Source organism: Solea solea, chromosome 7 (genome assembly GCF_958295425.1).
Source record: "Solea solea chromosome 7, fSolSol10.1, whole genome shotgun sequence".
Lineage (NCBI taxonomy): Eukaryota > Metazoa > Chordata > Actinopteri > Pleuronectiformes > Soleidae > Solea > Solea solea.
Window position 1 is genome coordinate 29,915,710 of NC_081140.1, and position 17,515 is coordinate 29,933,224.

Genomic DNA, 17,515 nt, shown 5'->3' on the forward strand with positions numbered 1-17,515 from the left:
TACATGCATTAGTATTATGGAACGTCTGGGGGGGGGGGGACGTCATGGCAGCGAAGAGGGTTAAGGGGAGTGATAGAACAAGAGACTTCACAAGCAATACCATATACCAACTGTGGGGGGAACCCAAGAGCACATCTTACAATGTGTCACTTTAACATGCTCATGAGTCCTGGGCTTCACTGGATCCAGACACGACTGACAGTACAGACATAATGAGGAGAGATGTGAGTGTGTACAGCAGCATGTTGAGTCAGTCTCACGTCGGCTCTGTCGCTCTTTTCTTTTGCTAAAGCCCAAGTGTCAGGGCACTCGGGCATTTACGACCACACACACACACACACACACACACACACACACTCTGGACAGGACAGCACAATGGTTCTTTAGGCTCCATCAGCTCAAGGAACCTAAACAACTCAGTGGAAACATGCACTACATTTGAACAAAGATGATTTATTGTGTTGAAACACGCAGGGTAATAGTCTCATCACGTACAGTATGATTGTGTGTCGAGCTCATAAACGATGCTGCAGAAGTGGAATAAGTTGAGGAAAAGAGGTGTGAAGTGGACATGATGCAGGATAATAGGACATGGGACAAGACAAAATGAGGTTTGATAGATAGTTATAAACAGAAAGAATATTAAACAGTTGAGGACGAGACTGAGAGACGGAGTAAGAGCTTTATCTTTGAAAAAGAGGAAGTCTGAAGGAGGGAAAATGAGATAATATGTGAAAAACAGTGAGACAGTTATGTAAAGACATTCGGAACAAAGACACATTCATCACGCAGCTCACAAACAGAGCACTGTCTGACGACTTTACATCTGTTTTTGCTTCAAGGCCAAGCCAGTCGTTCCTTAACTGTTCAAACATCACAAAAACATAAATCTTCCTGTGTCGTCATGTCTGCCGTTCATCACTGAAGTCCAGCTCTGTTCAAGAAGACACATTACAACACAACCTGTAATCTGGCCATAGACCCTGTCAGGTTCTTTGAAAACTGAATTCTGTGGATATAGATTACCTCTGATGATCTAACATCCCCCCGGTTATTGTGCTCTCTTAGAGGATGTACATTTTCTTTACCACCATCTCAGGTCTCTGAATTTCATTTCTTTCCTCCCTTTCAAATAAATCCAACTTGCTCTCTTTCCATGGAACGTGACGGTTTCCTTTGTGAAATCAATGCTTTTATGTCTGTTTCAGCCTTTGACTCTTGTTTGCACGCCCTCTAAATGATAAACAGGTTAATTATGTTCTGCATTGAAGCAAACTAAATGACCTCACAAACTTGATTGTAAAACCAAGTGATGGTAACAAAGTGAACCAGTTTATTTTTAATCTTTATTTCCAGAAGTTTTGTATTTAAACATACATATTTGTATTGTAATTACACTGTACAAAAGATCAATAAAGTAATATAATATTACACCATGTTTTGTGACTTTGACTACAGTAGTGAATTGTTGAGTTGTTGTTATTGAAATACACACATCTGTCGTTGAAAGTTGTTGTTTTATTTGTGATTGGGTGAAACACACACCTGTATCCTCTCCTTCCGTCCGTCCAAAAGGAAGTTTTTAATCCTGATAAGAAGGAGTTACAGTAATCTAATCTAGATGTAACAAAAGCATGAACTAGTTTTTCACTGTTGTTTAAGGACAGAATGTTCCACAGGTGGAAGAAGGCTGTTCTGGAATTGAGTTTTATGTGTGAATCAAATGTCAAAAATAACTCCAAGGTTCCTCACAGTGGAACTGGAAGCCATGGTGATGTCATCTAAAGTGACAATGTGATCAGAAAGATTTTCTCTGAGGTTTTTAGGGCGGAGTATAGAAGTTTAAAAGTAGAAAGTTACAGGTCATCCAGGACTTAATGTCTCTGAGACATTCCTGGACTTGAACAACCTGATTTATTTCATCCGGCCTCATTGATAAATATAGCTGTGTGTCATCTGCATAACAATGAACGTGTATGTTGTGCTTCCTAATAATGTTCCCTAAAGGAAGCATATATAAGGTAAAAAGTATAGGCCCAAGCACTGAGCCTTGTGGAACTCCACAATTAACTTTAGTTTGTAGTGAGGCTTTATCATTAACATGAACAAACTGGAATCTATCAGATAAGTATGATTTAAACCAGCAGAGGGCAGCACCTGTGATCCCAAGAGTCTGCTCCAATCTCTGCAGTAGAATATTATGATCAATGGTATCAAATGCAGCACTTAGATCTAACAGGACAAGTAAAGAGACTAGACCATTATCTGAGTTACTAACTAACTAGTGCTGGTTCAATGCTAGTAGCCAGAGTCAATGTGAACACGACTGCATTGAAAACATATAATTATATATATATATATTATATATTGTTGAAATGATGTTGAATACAGTTCCATTAGTAATAACAATGATAATAATAATAATAATAATTATTATTATTATTATTTTTATTATTATTCAGTATTCTATGTGCTAGTGGTTTTAAGAAAAATTACAAAAGCCAGGTGAGAATTTGAATTCTCTTTAGGAAATGTATCGAGTAAGTAAATGTTGTCAGAAATATAAATAAGGAAGTAAAGTAGAGATATGTGAAAATTCTACTTAAGTACAGTAACAAAGTATTTGTACCTCGTTACATTACAACACTGCTTAGGGTTAGGCTTAGGCATTTAGTGAAGGAGTGAAGTTAAGGTAATGTCTATGAGTGTCCTCAGTCAATCAGAACACACACACACACACACACACACACACACACAGGGAGTGTCACTAACAGAGGTCACTCCATCTCAGAGTGGGAGGGGTTCCGCCTGCTCCACACTGAATCACATTTCCTAGTTCCCTCCCCCTCACACCTGCAGCTCGACAACGGGAGGAGGAGGAGCCAACAGGTGGAGAAGAGCCACACCCGACAGGATCCGCCCACTGCTGCGTCACATGTTGTTGAGATCAGACCTCAAACCGGTTCCAGTTGTGATGAAGAGAAAGTCCGCGGGTCGTGGTGACAGAGCGGTGAAATGGCCGGAGTTCAGCTGCAGAGAGAAACCTTCTGTTGTTCCATCTGTTTGGATCCACTGAAGGATCCGGTGACTCTCACCTGTGGACAGAGCTTCTGTAAGAACTGTATTAAACACCACTGAGACACACAGGAGGAGAAGAGGATGTACAGCTGCCCTCAGTGTAGGAAGATCTTCACGCCGAGGCCTGAACTGTTAAAAAATGTCATGTTAGCAGATTTAGTGGAGGAGCTGAAGAAGACTGGACTCCACGCTGCTCCTGCTCAACTCACTCTACGGGCCTGGAATCACCTGGAGGACGAGGAGAGGATTTAATTATTCTCTGACGTCTGTGGAGCTGAAGATACGACCCAAAGAGTGATGTCAGATTCTCACGCTCATCACATGCGCTGCCGCGACAATAAACAGCCACACACACTGTATCACAGTCCTTTTCTTCCGTGACCGATGATGATGATGATGATGATGATGATGATGATGATGATATTATGGGAGTTTTTTGGGTTATTTTCTTCATTTCTTTGTTACAAACTTTCACTTTGAGTAATTCTTGATGATGTTGTAACATCTTACACCGGCTGGTGTCATGTTTTTCTTTATTTAAGAATAGAATAGCAAGTATAATCATTATGATATCTTAGTTTGATAAAAGTGATCAATTTGATATGTTACTTTGACAAGTATGATCACCTTGAACTGTTTGATTCATTTTATGGTTTGATGGTGTTGAAGAATGCATTAAGATTAAGATTTTTTTTAATTTAATGATGTTTAGTAACTGTGTGTGGTTTGTTGTTTAAGACTAAATCAAATATGTAGTGGGTGATGTAACTCCTTGTTGTAACCACTGGAGGGCAGTGAGCACTTTCTTTGTTAAATGTCGTGTGATGAATAAAGATTTCATAGATGAACAGCTTTTGCAGTATTGTGTTCAAAGAGAACAAACCAAGCAGCACTTTTATTCATTTATTGATCTATTATTATAATTATTACCCAAATATGAGTGTTATTTCTAACAATTACATCAGTAATGAGCTTCTGTCAAATAAAAGGTACAACTTTGTTAACACTGGAGAAAAAAACAGGGTCAGAAATACAAAGGAATCTGTTTTTGACTTGACTTCAATTTAGCTCACTTACGATAAAGATTATGGAGTAAAGATAATTAAACAACCATCATTTTGTGGTTTATTCACGATGCTTCATGATGCTGTCATCAACTTAGGTTGTTGTGAATGCAACAGATGTATCCACACACACAAGGAAACACAATCTTCTTTGTTCTGAAGATGTTTTCTAAAAACACGCACACACATGGAGCCCCCAAAAACAGCAACAGAAAGAAAAGTCAACATGAACCAAAACAAGTCAAAAAGACAAACTACCACCAAAGACAGCTTGCGTAACACTGGTGGTACATGCACCACAGTTTGAGAACCATGGAGCCACTATATAAAAATATGCACATCACTTCTTCCTGACAGATTTTTGGTTTTGTTGCCAAATTGCCAAGATGATTTCATAGCAAATGAAACCCTCACAATAAATGAGTAAAGCAGCATCGTATGATTTACACATTTCTTTCAGCTTAATTTGGACGACATACTAAACTAAGACTTTTTTGAATGATTTTGGACGACATACTAAACTATGACTTTTTTGACTGATTTTGGACGACATACTAAACTAAGACTTTTTTGACTGATTATGGACGACATACTAAACTAAGACTTTTTTGAATGATTTTGGACGACATACTAAACTATGACTTTTTTGACTGATTTTGGACGACATACTAAACTATGACTTTTTTGACTGATTTTGGACGACATACTAAACTAAGACTTTTTTGACTGATTTTGGACGACATACTAAACTAAGACTTTTTTGTCACATTTGGACGACATACTAAACCATGACTTTTTTGACTGATTTTGGACGACATACTAAACTATGACTTTTTTGACTGATTTTGGACGACATACTAAACTTAGACTTTTTTGACTGATTTTGGACGACATACTAAACTAAGACTTTTTTGTCACATTTTGGACGACATACTAAACTATGACTTTTTTGTCAAAATTTGGACGACATACTGAACTATGACTTTTTTGTCAAAATTTGGACGACATACTAAACTAAGACTTTGTTGTCACATTTTGGACAACATACTAAACTAAGACTTTTTTGTCACATTTGGACGACATACTAAACTATGACTTTTTTGACTGATTTTGGACGACATACTAAACTAAGACTTTTTTGACTGATTATGGACGACATACTAAACTAAGACTTTTTTGAATGATTTTGGACGACATACTTATCTAAGACTTTTTTGAATGATTTTGGACGACATACTAAACTAAGACTTTTTTGACTGATTTTGGACGACATACTAAACTATGACTTTTTTGTCAAAATTTGGACGACATACTAAACTATGACTTTTTTTGTCAAAATTTGGACGACATACTAAACTAAGACTTTTTTGTCAAAATTTGGACGACATACTAAACTAAGACTTTTTTGAATGATTTTGGACGACATACTAAACTAAGACTTTTTTGAATGATTTTGGACGACATACTAAACTAAGACTTTTTTGAATGATTTTGGACGACATACTAAACTATGACTTTTTTGACTGATTTTGGACGACATACTAAACTAAGACTTTTTTGACTGATTATGGACGACATACTAAACTAAGACTTTTTTGAATGATTTTGGACGACATACTAAACTATGACTTTTTTGACTGATTTTGGACGACATACTAAACTATGACTTTTTTGACTGATTTTGGACGACATACTAAACTAAGACTTTTTTGACTGATTTTGGACGACATACTAAACTAAGACTTTTTTGTCACATTTGGACGACATACTAAACCATGACTTTTTTGACTGATTTTGGACGACATACTAAACTATGACTTTTTTGACTGATTTTGGACGACATACTAAACTTAGACTTTTTTGACTGATTTTGGACGACATACTAAACTAAGACTTTTTTGTCACATTTTGGACGACATACTAAACTATGACTTTTTTGTCAAAATTTGGACGACATACTGAACTATGACTTTTTTGTCAAAATTTGGACGACATACTAAACTAAGACTTTGTTGTCACATTTTGGACAACATACTAAACTAAGACTTTTTTGTCACATTTGGACGACATACTAAACTATGACTTTTTTGACTGATTTTGGACGACATACTAAACTAAGACTTTTTTGACTGATTATGGACGACATACTAAACTAAGACTTTTTTGAATGATTTTGGACGACATACTTATCTAAGACTTTTTTGAATGATTTTGGACGACATACTAAACTAAGACTTTTTTGACTGATTTTGGACGACATACTAAACTATGACTTTTTTGTCAAAATTTGGACGACATACTAAACTATGACTTTTTTTGTCAAAATTTGGACGACATACTAAACTAAGACTTTTTTGTCAAAATTTGGACGACATACTAAACTAAGACTTTTTTGAATGATTTTGGACGACATACTAAACTAAGACTTTTTTGAATGATTTTGGACGACATACTAAACTAAGACTTTTTTGAATGATTTTGGACGACATACTAAACTATGACTTTTTTGTCAAAATTTGGACGACATACTAAACTATGACTTTTTTGTCAAAATTTGGACGACATAGTAAACTAAGGCTTTTTTTGTCAAAATTTGGACGACATACTAAACTAAGACTTTTTTGAATGATTTTGGACGACATACTAAACTATGACTTTTTTGACTGATTTTGGACGACATACTAAACTATGACTTTTTAGTCAAAATTTCGACGACATACTAAACTATGACTTTTTTGTCGAAATTTGGACGACATACTAAACTAAGACTTTTTTGTCACATTTTGGACGACATACTAAACTAAGACTTTTTTGTCACATTTGGACGACATACTAAACTATGACTTTTTTGACTGATTTTGGACGACATACTAAACTAAGACTTTTTTGACTGATTTTGGACGACATACTAAACTAAGACTTTTTTGAATGATTTTGGACGACATACTAAACTAAGACTTTTTTGAATGATTTTGGACGACATACTAAACTAAGACTTTTTTGAATGATTTTGGACGACATACTAAACTATGACTTTTTTGTCAAAATTTGGACGACATACTAAACTAAGGCTTTTTTGTCAAAATTTGGACGACATACTAAACTATGACTTTTTTGTCAAAATTTGGACGACATACTAAACTAAGGCTTTTTTTGTCAAAATTTGGACGACATACTAAACTAAGACTTTTTTGAATGATTTTGGACGACATACTAAACTATGACTTTTTTGACTGATTTTGGACGACATACTAAACTAAGACTTTTTTGACTGATTTTGGACGACATACTAAACTAAGACTTTTTTGACTGATTTTGGACGACATACTAAACTAAGACTTTTTTGACTGATTTTGGACGACATACTAAACTATGACTTTTTTGTCACATTTGGACGACATACTAAACTATGACTTTTTTGACTGATTTTGGACGACATACTAAACTAAGACTTTTTTGACTGATTTTGGACGACATACTAAACTAAGACTTTTTTGTCACATTTTGGACGACATACTAAACTATGACTTTTTTGTCAAAATTTGGACGACATACTGAACTATGACTTTTTTGTCAAAATTTGGACGACATACTAAACTAAGACTTTTTTGTCACATTTTGGACAACATACTAAACTAAGACTTTTTTGTCACATTTGGACGACATACTAAACTATGACTTTTTTGACTGATTTTGGACGACATACTAAACTAAGACTTTTTTGACTGATTATGGACGACATACTAAACTAAGACTTTTTTGAATGATTTTGGACGACATACTTATCTAAGACTTTTTTGAATGATTTTGGACGACATACTAAACTAAGACTTTTTTGACTGATTTTGGACGACATACTAAACTATGACTTTTTTGTCAAAATTTGGACGACATACTAAACTATGACTTTTTTGTCAAAATTTGGACGACATACTAAACTAAGACTTTTTTGAATGATTTTGGACAACATACTAAACTATGACTTTTTTGACTGATTTTGGACGACATACTAAACTATGACTTTTTGTCAAAATTTGGACGACATACTAAACTATGACTTTTTTGTCGAAATTTCGACGACATACTAAACTAAGACTTTTTTGTCACATTTTGGACGACATACTAAACTAAGACTTTTTTGACTGATTTTGGACGACATACTAAACTAAGACTTTTTTGACTGATTTTGGACGACATACTAAACTAAGACTTTTTTGAATGATTTTGGACGACATACTAAACTATGACTTTTTTGTCAAAATTTGGACGACATACTAAACTATGACTTTTTGGTCAAAATTTGGACGACATACTAAACTAAGACTTTTTTGACTGATTTTGGACGACATACTAAACTATGACTTTTTTGACTGATTTTGGACGACATACTAAACTAAGACTTTTTTGTCACATTTTGGACGACATACTAAACTATGACTTTTTTGTCAAAATTTGGACGACATACTGAACTATGACTTTTTTGTCAAAATTTGGACGACATACTAAACTAAGACTTTTTTGTCACATTTTGGACAACATACTAAACTAAGACTTTTTTGTCACATTTGGACGACATACTAAACTATGACTTTTTTGACTGATTTTGGACGACATACTAAACTAAGACTTTTTTGACTGATTATGGACGACATACTAAACTAAGACTTTTTTGAATGATTTTGGACGACATACTTATCTAAGACTTTTTTGAATGATTTTGGACGACATACTAAACTAAGACTTTTTTGACTGATTTTGGACGACATACTAAACTATGACTTTTTTGTCAAAATTTGGACGACATACTAAACTATGACTTTTTTGTCAAAATTTGGACGACATACTAAACTAAGACTTTTTTGAATGATTTTGGACAACATACTAAACTATGACTTTTTTGACTGATTTTGGACGACATACTAAACTATGACTTTTTGTCAAAATTTGGACGACATACTAAACTATGACTTTTTTGTCGAAATTTCGACGACATACTAAACTAAGACTTTTTTGTCACATTTTGGACGACATACTAAACTAAGACTTTTTTGACTGATTTTGGACGACATACTAAACTAAGACTTTTTTGACTGATTTTGGACGACATACTAAACTAAGACTTTTTTGAATGATTTTGGACGACATACTAAACTATGACTTTTTTGTCAAAATTTGGACGACATACTAAACTATGACTTTTTGGTCAAAATTTGGACGACATACTAAACTAAGACTTTTTTGACTGATTTTGGACGACATACTAAACTATGACTTTTTTGTCACATTTTGGACGACATACTAAACTATGACTTTTTTGTCAAAATTTGGACGACATACTGAACTATGACTTTTTTGTCAAAATTTGGACGACATACTAAACTAAGACTTTTTTGGCACATTTTGGACAACATACTAAACTAAGACTTTTTTGTCACATTTGGACGACATACTAAACTATGACTTTTTTGACTGATTTTGGACGACATACTAAACTAAGACTTTTTTGACTGATTATGGACGACATACTAAACTAAGACTTTTTTGAATGATTTTGGACGACATACTTATCTAAGACTTTTTTGAATGATTTTGGACGACATACTAAACTAAGACTTTTTTGACTGATTTTGGACGACATACTAAACTATGACTTTTTTGTCAAAATTTGGACGACATACTAAACTATGACTTTTTTTGTCAAAATTTGGACGACATACTAAACTAAGACTTTTTTGTCAAAATTTGGACGACATACTAAACTAAGACTTTTTTGAATGATTTTGGACGACATACTAAACTAAGACTTTTTTGAATGATTTTGGACGACATACTAATCTAAGACTTTTTTGATAGATTTTGGACGACATACTAAACTATGACTTTTTTGTCAAAATTTGGACGACATACTAAACTATGACTTTTTTGTCAAAATTTGGACGACATACTAAACTAAGGCTTTTTTTGTCAAAATTTGGACGACATACTAAACTAAGACTTTTTTGAATGATTTTGGACGACATACTAAACTATGACTTTTTTGACTGATTTTGGACGACATACTAAACTATGACTTTTTTGAAAAAATTTGGACGACATACTAAACTATGACATTTTTGTCAAAATTTGGACGACATACTAAACGAAGACTTTTTTAGTCAAAATTTGGAAGCCATACTAAACTATGACTTTTTTGTCAGAATTTGGACGACATACTAAACTATGACTTTTTTGACTGATTTTGGACGACATACTAAACTATGACTTTTTGTCAAAATTTGGACAACATACTAAACTATGACTTTTTTGTCAAAATTTGGACGACATACTAAACTATGACTTTTTTGACTGATTTTGGACGACATACTAAACTATGACTTTTTTGAAAAAATTTGGACGACATACTAAACTATGACATTTTTGTCAAAATTTGGACGACATACTAAACGAAGACTTTTTTAGTCAAAATTTGGAAGCCATACTAAACTATGACTTTTTTGTCAGAATTTGGACGACATACTAAACTATGACTTTTTTGTCGAAATTTCGACGACATACTAAACTAAGACTTTTTTGTCACATTTTGGACGACATACTAAACTAAGACTTTTTTGACTGATTTTGGACGACATACTAAACTAAGACTTTTTTGACTGATTTTGGACGACATACTAAACTAAGACTTTTTTGAATGATTTTGGACGACATACTAAACTATGACTTTTTTGTCAAAATTTGGACGACATACTAAACTATGACTTTTTGGTCAAAATTTGGACGACATACTAAACTAAGACTTTTTTGACTGATTTTGGACGACATACTAAACTATGACTTTTTTGTCAAAATTTGGACGACATACTAAACTATGACTTTTTTGTCAAAATTTGGACGACATACTGAACTATGACTTTTTTGTCAAAATTTGGACGACATACTAAACTAAGACTTTTTTGTCACATTTTGGACAACATACTAAACTAAGACTTTTTTGTCACATTTGGACGACATACTAAACTATGACTTTTTTGACTGATTTTGGACGACATACTAAACTAAGACTTTTTTGACTGATTATGGACGACATACTAAACTAAGACTTTTTTGAATGATTTTGGACGACATACTTATCTAAGACTTTTTTGAATGATTTTGGACGACATACTAAACTAAGACTTTTTTGACTGATTTTGGACGACATACTAAACTATGACTTTTTTGTCAAAATTTGGACGACATACTAAACTATGACTTTTTTTGTCAAAATTTGGACGACATACTAAACTAAGACTTTTTTGACTGATTTTGGACGACATACTAAACTAAGACTTTTTTGTCACATTTTGGACGACATACTAAACTATGACTTTTTTGTCAAAATTTGGACGACATACTGAACTATGACTTTTTTGTCAAAATTTGGACGACATACTAAACTAAGACTTTTTTGTCACATTTTGGACAACATACTAAACTAAGACTTTTTTGTCACATTTGGACGACATACTAAACTATGACTTTTTTGACTGATTTTGGACGACATACTAAACTAAGACTTTTTTGACTGATTATGGACGACATACTAAACTAAGACTTTTTTGAATGATTTTGGACGACATACTTATCTAAGACTTTTTTGAATGATTTTGGACGACATACTAAACTAAGACTTTTTTGACTGATTTTGGACGACATACTAAACTATGACTTTTTTGTCAAAATTTGGACGACATACTAAACTATGACATTTTTGTCAGAATTTGGACGACATACTAAACTAAGACTTTTTTTGTCAAAATTTGGATGACTTACTAAACTATGACTTTTTTGTCAAAATTTGGACGACATACTAAACTATGACATTTTTGTCAAAATTTGGACGACATACTAAACTATGACTTTTTTGTCGAAATTTGGACGACATACTAAACTAAGACTTTTTTGAATGATTTTGGACGACATACTATACTATGACTTTTTTGTCAAAATTTGGACGACATACTAAACTAAGACTTTTTTGAATGTTTGGACAACATACTAAACTATGACTTTTTTGTCAAAATTTGGACGACATACTAAACTATGACATTTTTGTCAGAATTTGGACGACATACTAAACTAAGACTTTTTTTGTCAAAATTTGGATGACTTACTAAACTAAGACTTTTTTTGTCAAAATTTTGGACGACATACTAAACTATGACATTTTTGTCAAAATTTGGACGACATACTAAACTATGACATTTTTGTCAGAATTTGGACGACATACTAAACTAAGACTTTTTTGACCGATTTTGGACGACATACTATACTCTGACTTTTTTGTCAAAATTTGGACGACATACTAAACTATGACTTTTTTTGTCAAAATTTGGACGACATACTATACTATGACTTTTTTGACTGATTTTGGACGTCATACTATACTATGACTTTTTTGTCAAAATTCGGACGACATACTAAACTATGACTTTTTTGTCAAAATTTGGACGACATACTAAACTAAGACTTTTTGGTCGAAATTTGGACGACATACTAAACTAAGACTTTTTTTGTCAAAATTTGGACGACATACTAAACTAAGACTTTTTTGTCAAAATTTGGACGACATACTATACTATGACATTTTTGTCAAAATTTGGACGACATACTAAACTATGACTTTTTGTCAAAATTTGGACGACATACTAAACTAAGACTTTTTTGTCAAAATTTGGACGACATACTAAACTATGACTTTTTTGTCAAAATTTGGACAACATACTAAACTATGACATTTTTGTCAGAATTTGGACGACATACAAAACTTTGACTTTTATGTCAAAATTTGGACGACATACTATACTATGACTTTTTTGGCAAAATTTGGACGACATACTATACTATGACTTTTTTGGCAAAATTTGGACGACATACTAAACTAAGACTTTTTTTGTCAAAATTTGGACGACATACTAAACTATGACATTTTTGTCAGAATTTGGACGACATACTAAACTAAGACTTTTTTTGTCAAAATTTGGACGACTTACTAAACTAAGACTTTTTTTGTCAAAATTTTGGACGACATACTAAACTATGACATTTTTGTCAAAATTTGGACGACATACTAAACTATGACATTTTTGTCAGAATTTGGACGACATACTAAACTAAGACTTTTTTGACCGATTTTGGACGACATACTATACTCTGACTTTTTTGTCAAAATTTGGACGACATACTAAACTATGACTTTTTTTGTCAAAATTTGGACGACATACTAAACTATGACATTTTTGTCAAAATTTGGACGACATACTAAACTAGGACTTTTTTGACTGATTCTGGACGACATACTAAACTATGACTTTTTTGTCTGGTTTTGGACGACATACTAAACTAAGACTTTTTTGTCAAAATTTGAAGTCATGTCAAAAACAGATTCCTTTGTATTTCTGACCCTATTTTTTTCTCCAGTGTTAACAAAGTTGTAACTTGTATTTGACAGAAGTTCATTACTGATGTAATTGTTAGAAATAACACTCCTCTTTGGGTAATATTTATGTCAATAGATCCATAAATGAATAAAAGTGCTGCTTGGTTGGTTCTCTTTGAACTGCAAAAGCTGTTCATCTATGAAATCTTTATTCATCACATGACATTTAACAAAGAAAGTGCTCACTGCCCTCCAGTGGTTACAACAAGGAGTTACATCACCGATTACATATTTTATTTTGACCTATTAAGTACAATAAACAACAAACCACACACAGTTACTAAACATCATTAAATATCTATATTAAAAAATATCAAGAAGCAATCCAAACAACTGAGAATCTTAATGCATTCTTCAACACCATCAAACCATAAATTGAATCAAACAGTTCAAGGTGATCATACTTGTCAAAGTAACATATCAAATTGATCGCTTTTATCAAATTAAGATATCATAATGATTATACTTGCTATTCTATTCTTAAGTAAAAAAAACATCAAATCAACCAAATCAATCATCAAAGTAATATAGAAAAGAAAAGAATACTAAACTACAACTTTTTTGACCAAAAAATTTTAAAGTAATATAGAAAAGAAAAGAATACTAAACTACAACTTTTTTGACCAATTTTGGACGACATACTAAACTATGACTTTTTTGACGACATACTAAACTATGACTTTTTTGACTGGTTTTGGACGACATACTAAACTATGACTTTTTTGTCACATTTTGGACGACATACTAAACTGACTTTTTTGTCAAAATTTGGACGACATACAATACTATGACTTTTTTATCAAAATTTGGACGACAATTTGGACTGATTTTAAAAATTAAGAAAAAAGAAATTAAGAAAATCACCATAAAAAGTTAGTTAGAAATAAAACACTCCCATAGTATCATCATCATCATTGGTCACAGAAAAAAAAAATATTGGTCAACCTCTACAAAAGACTGTCCTACAGTGTGGCTGTTTTTTTGGCCAGGCAGTGCATGTAATGAGCATGATAATCTGACATCTGACATCACTCTTTAGGTCGTATCTTCATTTCGATTGACTTCAGAGACTAATAAAATCCTCTCCAAGTCTTCCAGGTGATTCCGATCCCGTAGGTTGAGGTGCAGCCCCATGAGTAAACACCGGTAGGATTAGCAGCTTGACAGTTGTTGTACCACCATGCTCCCTGGTAGAGCTCAGCACAGTTTTGTCCACTGACGTCCTGGTCTTTGTCAGACATAGAGAACGTCATACCATCATGGATAGTGAATGAATGCCTGAATAAAAAAGAAAGAGTAAAATAATGACTTCATATCGCAGAACCTGTCACACTTATACTGCCCCCTGGTGCTTTTCATGAGAATGAAAACAGCCAGAGCAGGCATGACTCCAGTCCTGAGATATCTCAATTAGAGCTGTACGATTCTGGAATAAATTTGAATCACAGTTTGTTTGTTTTTTGCTTAGAATTGAGACCACGACTTGTGAGGTCATAACCAGGGAAAATTATGTCTATTTGCAACTCATGAAATAAAATGCAGAAGAATCGTTATCATTTAGAAATGAGAGCATGTGTAGTTGTGAATTGAGATCATGTTTTTTTTTTGTGCAGCCCTAATATCAACATTTTCAAGTCTGTGATAAACTTGCATTCACTCTACTCCAAAAAACACTTAAACATTGCAAAAACACAACTTAAAAAGAAACATGATATTAAAGTTGATAAATGTCAGATTTTTGTACCAAAATCACTCTATAAGCAGAATCCTTTGTTTTGGAGTCACATTTTGACCAGTGTTTTGGAATCCCGGGCAACAACAGCTTGGTGGAATAATAGACGTAGGCTTTGTTGCCCTCAAAGTCCTCCATCTCTACCTTCAGTTCATAGCTCTTGCTCTGAGTAAGGAGATGGATGTTCTCCAGCCCTGGAGGACAAGGTTGATATCCAGGGACAGTCAAACTCTTACCCAGCCAGAATTCTCCTGATAGTTCAAATCCAGTTCTGTACTGGTCCCATCCAGTACTGATATAAGGTTGTAAAACTGAGATCGTCACAGTTCCTTCTGACCTACCTACCTACTTACTTACATATCCACCTGTCTACCTACCTGTCTGTCTGCCAACCAATCACATTTGGAGAAACTCCTTCATGGATTTGTGGACATATCCACCACATTCACAAGAATGGAACAGATGGTAAAAAACTGTATGGAACCATTAACTTTTAGCGGGCAGAGAAGCATGACATTAGACGAGCAGCACTTCAATGACAGAAGAATAGAACAACAATGTAAACATACAAATGATGATGGAACATATACGTACAGTTCATTTCACACTTTCCTCTTCACAGCCCATGTCGCAGTAGACCCGGACACGTCCTGCTGGGTAGATACACACCACTGTATTCAGAGCCTCCATTGTACACATCAGTGCAGTCAACTGGAGGAAACACCGGTGCACAGATGGCTGCTGGGATCAGAGCGAGTAAAAGAATAAAACCCTGAAATCAAAACACAAAAAAACAGGAATAAAACCCTTTGTAGGCTATGAGTGTCTTGACTCAGGCAGGCATCAGAACATCAAAGTCATAGACTATTCAAACATACAGCATACAGAAAAAATGTCAATACAATATCGACAGGAACCTCTACAGTCAGATGTTCCTGCCTCAAAGAGTCCAATATGAGCAGATCCTACAGTTTCACATTATTTTCTAGATTATTCCAGTCGTTGTTGTGCTGCCTCTTGTCTGGGCCGTCATTGTAAGTGAGAATTGGTTCTCAACTGATTTATGTGGTTCAGTAAATGAATAAATAAAAACAAGTCAGACCACCTAAGCAATGATATGTCAGCACTTTAAAGCCCAGATATTTGTAAAGAGACACAGACTCAACAAGCTAACCGTGAGCAGGTTCTGTGACTGACAATTGAAATGTGAGAAACTATTGATTTGAAGAGTGAATAGGAGTGGTCTTAGGACAGACCCCTGTGGGACACCATCAGTTACTGAGGAGTGAAGCCATTTATCTGCACTGAAAACCAGAAATGCAGTGTTTTTACAGAACAAATGATTAAAAACAACAACAACAAAAAAAAAAAAAAAAAAAACTGCATCAGAAGCAACAAACTCACCATCATTCCTCTGAAGTGGTAATTTACAGGTAATGGTCAGGATTATCTCTGAGCCATGTGTTACTGCAGTACTGCCTGCAGTTTGTTTTCCTGTTTCAAAATAAATACATTTGCAGGTTTGAGTGTCGTTTGTGTTCAAATAAAAGCCTTCTTGAGATGACACATGATGAAGATAAAAGCCAAAGAATAACATTGGGGGTGTGGCCAGAGGAGGACGGTTGGTGAGAAAGCCTGGGAAGATAAAAGTTAAATGTAATGGGTGGGGTTTATCCAGAGAGGCAGTACATACACCCATTAACACAAAATATGTTATTCAGATACACTACACAAAACTACCAAGAGCTGGACCTGGATCACTGAATAACATTACTACATTACTAGATAACCACATACACTAGTTTTAACCTGAAAACAAATGTTGAAAATGGGCCTCACTCAAACCTCAAAGCTGGAGGTGGATCTTCCGAACAGCTATCGATTGAGACATCTGGTGTTCGTTTTTGGAATGGAAAATATATGGACGTGAAACAAGGCCATAAAGTGTTTTATTGAACACTAGTAGTGATATAAAAGTCAAATTTAACACGTGAGAAAATACAAATGGCACAGATGTTTCTAAAATGTGCCAAATGAGAGCTCGTCTGTACTTTCTCTTTTTCTTTCGAGTTTTCTGCCTTTTTCTGTGAAAAAAAGAGACAAATTTGAGGCTTTATTTCTCAAAAATGATACAGTAAAATTGTTTGATAATGAGTGAGGGAGTAG

The 17,515-nt window shown here is 34.0% G+C and overlaps 1 pseudogene; it reads right to left on the minus strand.

Moving 5' to 3' along the window:
* Positions 1 to 13,737: 13,737 nt before the first annotated feature.
* Positions 13,738 to 15,634, minus strand: LOC131462307 (microfibril-associated glycoprotein 4-like; annotated as a pseudogene).
* Positions 15,635 to 17,515: the final 1,881 nt, after the last annotated feature.